Consider the following 6662-nt stretch of genomic DNA (forward strand, 5'->3'; position numbering starts at 1 on the left):
CACAGCCGTGACTTTCTGCAAACACGAGGCCTTCCCACTCCCCGCATGTTGCTTCATCACGCTAAAAAATGAGTAAATGACGGAGCCGGGCTGAGCTAGTCGGACGCCCTCTGCTCTATTTATTTTCCAGCATCTGCTTCATAAGCCGTTGGACGTCCACGTTAATTTTCCTCATCGCTGTTACCCTCGCCTTCCAATTATGCAAAATGTTCCAGCACAGCAGCTCCTTATTACACAGCCGCATCCTTGGCTGACATTTGGTGCTGTGTATTTTGGCCTTGACCGACAAAGGCAGCGAGTTCTCACATTGGCCTCGTTTTCCCCAAAGTGCAAACGACTCTGTGCCCAGACGGGGGTCTGAGGGACCCAGGAGCTCCAGTGTCTGCTGAGCAGGCAAAGAAACGCTTATTAAACAAAAGAATAAGTCAGGGCTGATGAAAGTGTGTTTACTTGGTTTCTTCAAAAAAAAAAAGAAACAAAAAAAAATCGTGAAGATTGGAAGGTACTAAAAAAAAAACAGATTTCATGGAATTCTGTGGTTTTGGCTTTTTCTTTTTATGGACACTTTGAAGTTCATGTGGCCCATTTCACTTGGCACTGGGGCTTCCATGACTGCTTTGTTTTGCCTGGTTTTCCAATTAATCCCTGAATCACACATTCATTCATTTATTCATCACCTAGTTACCGAGCATCTGTAATATTCTGGGCTCAATGTATAGAGCAGAAGATCGATAAAGGTCCAGACACTGTAGAGCTCACCTTCTGGTCAGGGACAGTCAATAAAAAGATAAAATGTGTCTAGAATGAATCAGGAGGTGGTTGGTGCTAAGAAGGTGACACAGGGAGCAGGGGGCTGGGGTTCCTCAGAGGATGTTGACATGGAGTGGAGACCAGAAGGGAAGAGGGAGGGAGACAGTCCATGATCTGGGGAGCGAGTGTATTCCAGGAAGAAGGAACAGGAAGTGCAAAGGCCCTGAGGCAGGGACTTGTTTAGCATTTCTGAGCAGCAACATGATCACAGCAGAGTGAAGGAAGGAGACAGGTGTACAGAACAGACCAGAGAAATGGGAAGAAGGGACCACACAGGGCCTCACAGGCCATTGCGAGGATCTGAACTTTATCTGAGTGAGGTGGGAGGACTTTGGAGGGTTTTGAGGAGAGATGTGACGTGATCTGACTTCTCTGACCATTTTGTTAAGAATAGACTGGAGGAAGAGGAGAGAAGAGTGGCAAGTGCAGATCCCAGGAGACTAGTGAGAATAGTTTCAATAGCAAGGGTGGGAGAAGTGGTTGAAGCTGGATATATTTTTTAAGGTAGAACCAAGAGTTTTTCGTTAAATGGATTGGACGTGCTCTGCATAAAAATAAAACAGCACGAGTCTCAGGATGACGCCAGAGTTGTTGGTCTGAGCGACTTGAATTTCGAGCCGTGGGAGCTTGGTATGAGTTTACCTAGAAACACACAGATTTCCAAAGAATTAGTTTTGTGTTTGAGGAAGTAAAGGCAAATGCCTTCTTCTGCTTTATGGTTTCTTTAAAAAAAAATCGCAGTGCATTATTTACGCCAGGTGGACACTTGTTTTCCCATGAAGATTCCAAATAGTCATCTTTCATTTATAACAACATGGAAGAGGAATATGAGATCTCCTTTAGCATCATCAGGATTTTTTTTTTTTTTTTAGCTAGTGATTCCTGCAAAAAACTGTAGTACAAGAGAATCGGCCATAATCATTTGCGAGAAAAGGACACATACAGGCCAGGAACTGGCTTGCCGAGCAGACTTTGACTTGAATTAGATGTTAGACAAATGAATGGAATCAAGCTATTATGCAGCAGAAAGAATTGCAGTGTCACACGGAGCAAAATAAAGGCACGAACGTTCAGCAGAAATGTATGTTCTGCAGATATTCACCGTGAGGTATGTGTCTTTCTCTTGCTAGTGTCCACGGCATGAAATCCAGCATTATAACGGGGAAAGGAAACAAGGCCGCTAACTGTTGGATGAAGAGCTGTGTTGCGTTTCATCAAATCCCCTTGGCAGCTGGACACACGGCTTGCACTGGAAGGTGATAGAAAGTGAAACCCCTCTCTCCCTCAAGTGGTGATTTTCGGAAGAGATGCCAGCGTTGGCACAGTGTAGGTGACCATTCAACACGGGCGGGTCCTCAGCATGATGTTCTGTGTCTTCCCAAAAGCGAAGATGAAAATAAAAACATGAAGAAAACCAAAAACAAAACCATGACAATTGATAAAACCATGCTGAACTCTAATGTCTCTCCCACAAGCAAGAGATGGCTCTGGTGGCAGATCGGGTCCCACGTGGAGCCACCTGTCCTTGCTTCCTTGGGGAGTGATGTGTGGCAAATCCATTCAGTAGGATCAGCACCACTGTCTTCCTGCTGTGTGTCAGCAGTAATGCCAGGAGGGAGGGGGGACTACTTGATTTATGACTTTCTTGATGTCTTCTTAATATAGATGGTTTTGATCATAACAAATTAGACTGACATACTATTCTTCAAGTACCTTATGGGCAAAAATCCAAAGGTCTGACCATGTTCCATGTTGATGACACTTTGGGGAAACAAGCCTTCCCCAGCATGGATAGTGGGGGTGAAATGGTGCTCACCCTTTAGAGGATGTTTGCCAATATCTACAAAACCGGCAAACGCATTTACTCTTTGAGTCATCAAATCCCGCTCCTGGGAATTTATATCCCAGGTATTCGTGTAAAAGCACTTATGATCAAAGTTATATATCACAATATTCTTTTGTGAGAACCAAAGTTTTGCAATCCCCCAATTGTACCTCAGGAGACGGGTTACAAACAAAAAAACATAAACAAACAAATGAACAAAAACATAAACAAATGAATGAAAACTATGAAATCTCCACATACTGAAACATTATGGAACGATTAAAACAAAGATATGGGATCATGGTATGAATATTGTCAAATATATGCAAGATCTTGTCAGTGATAAAAAGCAAGACGTATAGCAGTATTTATAGAACGGTGTTTTTGTGTATGAAAGGAGAGAATGTGAGTAAGCGTGTTTATATTGCTGTGTTTGCATGAAGAAGCACTGAAGGATACGTTGGAAATTAAGAAGGTGGTTACCTGTGGGAGGAGTGGCTTGCTCAGAGTGGGAGTGAGCCCATTGAATGCATATCCTTTTATTTCGCTGTTTAAGCTATCTGAAAATATTGCCTGGAAATACCTTAAGTAGATGGTTTATAAATGAGCCTTTTCTATTTTGTAGTCAAGCACAATGTTAGGGCCAAAAAATGTAGGGGAGGGCTGGACGGGGGACACCCCGTGGGTCTGTAAATCAGGAAGCAAAACATAACATGACCGTCCCGACCCTCCCAGTGATGCCGACTGCTGACCTGCAGCCCTGCAGTGCAGCCGGGTCTAGACAGCCCCAGGATGGTGTGGGAATGACTTGCAACAGGCACCAAGGTTGACCCTCTGCGAACACAGTAACAATTCCCATCAGACGTCATTGAAGTCTTTGAGGAGGAAAGTCACACCGATGATTCGCTTTCAGAAGGAAAGTTGCATAGCACAGGCAGGGTGACCCGCCCACATCAAGAGCAGATTCAGATCTGATCTGGAGCAGATGCGATGGGGAGCGTGGAGGACACTGAGCCTTCTTTTTGTTCCATCCCGTTCCATCTTCTTGACCCAAAGATAGGAGGTTTCCATCTCTAAGGCTCCTGAGCTGAAATTCTAATACTAGAGAGACAGAAAGTAGCTCAAATATCAAACCACAGATGCCTGTCATTTTTATTTGAAGTGCTAGAATTTTCCAGTAAATGCTGGAGGGAAGGAGGAGGTCAAGTCAGCTGTTGTGCTCAGCAATTCATCATTGTGAGGTTTTACTAAACAAAAGTGAACTCTGAAAATGTGATCACAATTCAGAGGGGCCGCTGAGCAGGTGGGCTTCACCTGTGGTCCCCCCTCAGCATCTTGTGCTGTGATTGTGGCTTTAGGTATTTATGTCTCTTACTAGACAGTGGGCACCTCGAAGAAGGGACCTGGGTCTTATTCATTCCGGAAGCTTTTACGCCCAGGACGGAGCGAGGCACCTAGAACACTCAGTCCTTAGGGTGAACATGTATCCTGGTCTGAGTGGGGACATCCCATTGTGGGCCTGTTTGCCATCTTAATTATTAATAGCAAACTCTTTCACTCTCCAAAGTGACCCAGTTTGAACGACAAATTATTTCGCCCATCGGTCAAGAACTGTTTTCTGGTTAACATAAGCAGAAGAAATTACCGCAAGGATGGCTTTACCAAAAAGGGGATTTTTTGAGTCTTGAGCTCTAACCGATAGCCAAGCATGCGTGCTGCGGATCGTCAGGACCAGCAGCTGCCATCGACATCGTTCGGTTCCTCTGGGCTCATCTATGCCACTCGCCCGCTGCACACTCTGCCGTCATAAGCCATCATTATGGTGAAGCTTACAAAGGCCGGTGAAAATCAAGATGATCCCAAGAAAATGGCTCCTCCTACAAAGGAGGTAGAAGAAGATAGTGGAAATGAGGAAATGGTGAAGATGAAAGCCGCGGAGAAGAGGTTCTCATTCCTTAGAAAAAAGGCAAGACGGCTATCGCGACTCCAGCGGAGGAGGCGATGGTTTCCCCGGCGAAGGAGGCGATGGTTTCCCCGGCGGAGGAGGCGATGGTTTCCCCGGCGAAGGAGGCGATGGTTTCCCCGGCGAAGGAGGCGATGGTTTCCCCGGCGAAGGAAGTGATGGTTTAAGCAGCTCCTGAAGCCAGGAAACAGAAAGCAGAAGCCACAGAGCCAGCATCATCTTTCAGCCTCTTTGCTGAAAACCCCAACTTCAACAAATCTGCTCCTGAATTAAAAACCGGTATCAGGGACATTTTTGCTAAAAATGATCTTGCTGTTGTGGGTGTCAAAACTGGTGTGTCTAGGAAGTTTGGCTACGTGGATTTTGAATCTGCTGGAGACCTAGAAAAAGCCTTGGAACTCACTGGTTTAAAAGTCTTTGGCAATGAAATTAAACTAGAAAAAAAAAAAAAAAAAAACAAGGGAAAAGACAGAAAAAGATCGAGATGCAAAAACAATTTTGGCTAAAAATCTGCCTTCTAAAGTTACTCAGGACGAATTAAAAGAAGAGTTCGAAGATGCTACAGAGGTCAGATCAGTCAGCAAGGATGGAAAGACGTAAAGGGATTGCTTATTGAGTGATGGTTTAAGCAGCTCCTGAAGCCAGGAAACAGAAAGCAGAAGCCACAGAGCCAGCATCATCTTTCAGCCTCTTTGCTGAAAACCCCAACTTCAACAAATCTGCTCCTGAATTAAAAACCAGTATCAGGGACATTTTTGCTAAAAATGATCTTGCTGTTGTGGGTGTCAAAACTGGTGTGTCTAGGAAGTTTGGCTACGTGGATTTCGAATCTGCTGGAGACCTAGAAAAAGCCTTGGAACTCACTGGTTTAAAAGTCTTTGGCAATGAAATTAAACTAGAAAAAAAAAAAAAAAAACAAGGGAAAAGACAGAAAAAGATCGAGATGCAAAAACAATTTTGGCTAAAAATCTGCCTTCTAAAGTTACTCAGGACGAATTAAAAGAAGAGTTCGAAGATGCTACAGAGGTCAGATCAGTCAGCAAGGATGGAAAGACGTAAAGGGATTGCTTATTGAATTTAAGACAGAAGCTGATGCAGAGAAAACGTTGAAAGAAAAGCAGGGAACAGAGCTAGAAGAGCGATCCATGCCCCCGTACTGTACCCGAGAGAAAGGTCGGTCCAGACTGTAACAGTGGAAGGAATAGCACTTGGCGTGGTGATTCAAAACCTCTGGTTTTGAGCAGCCTTTCCTACGTGCAACAGAAGAAACTCTTCAGGAAGTATTTGAAAAGGCAACTTTCATCAAAGCGCCCCAGAACCACAATGGCAAATCTAATGGGTATGCATGTTAGAATTTCCTTCATTTGAAAATGCTGGAGAAGCTTTAAATTCCTGTACAAAAAGAGAAATATTAGGCAGAGCAATCAGGCTGGAGTTGCAAGAAGCCAGCCATCTGAAACTCTGTCAAAGGTCTGGCTGAGGAGACTGCAGAAGAGACTTTAAGAAAATCATTTGGTGTCTCCGTTCCGGCAAGGCCTGTCACGGACCAGGAGAATGGATCTTCCAAAGGATTTGGTTGTGCAGATTTCAGCAGTGAGGAAGCTGCCGAAGCTGCCACAGAAGCCATAGAAGAGGATGAAATCGATGGACTGGGCCAAGCCTAAGGGTTAAGGTGGCTTGGGGGGTCATGGCAGAGGCACAGGCAGCTTTGGAGGCCAAGGTGCTGGCAGAGGAGGCTGAGGTGGATGTACTGGCAGAGGCCAGGGAGGCTTTGGAGGCTGAGGAGCTTCTGAGGAGGCAGAGGGGAAGGAGAGCATGAGCCACACGGGAAGAAGACGGAGTTCAAATAGTTTTGTCTATTCCTGTCTTTCCCTCTTCCATTTGAAAGAAAGGATTCTGGGGTTTTTATTCTGTTACCTGATCAATGACAGAGCCTTCTAAGGACATTCCAAGACACTATACGACTCGATAGTGGTCTACTTGGAAATCTGTATAGATAACGTTTCAAGTGAGATGCCCTGTTGGTTTTGATTGGTTATTCATATAAACTTTTTAAAGAGATGA

General features: G+C 44.7%; 1 pseudogene; it reads left to right on the forward strand.

Moving 5' to 3' along the window:
• Positions 1 to 4454: 4454 nt before the first annotated feature.
• Positions 4455 to 6578, forward strand: LOC105296078 (annotated as a pseudogene).
• The last annotated feature ends 84 nt before the right edge of the window (positions 6579 to 6662 follow it).

The sequence above is a fragment of the Pteropus vampyrus genome, unplaced genomic scaffold, assembly GCF_000151845.1.
Source record: "Pteropus vampyrus isolate Shadow unplaced genomic scaffold, Pvam_2.0 Scaffold117, whole genome shotgun sequence".
Classification (NCBI taxonomy): domain Eukaryota; kingdom Metazoa; phylum Chordata; class Mammalia; order Chiroptera; family Pteropodidae; genus Pteropus; species Pteropus vampyrus.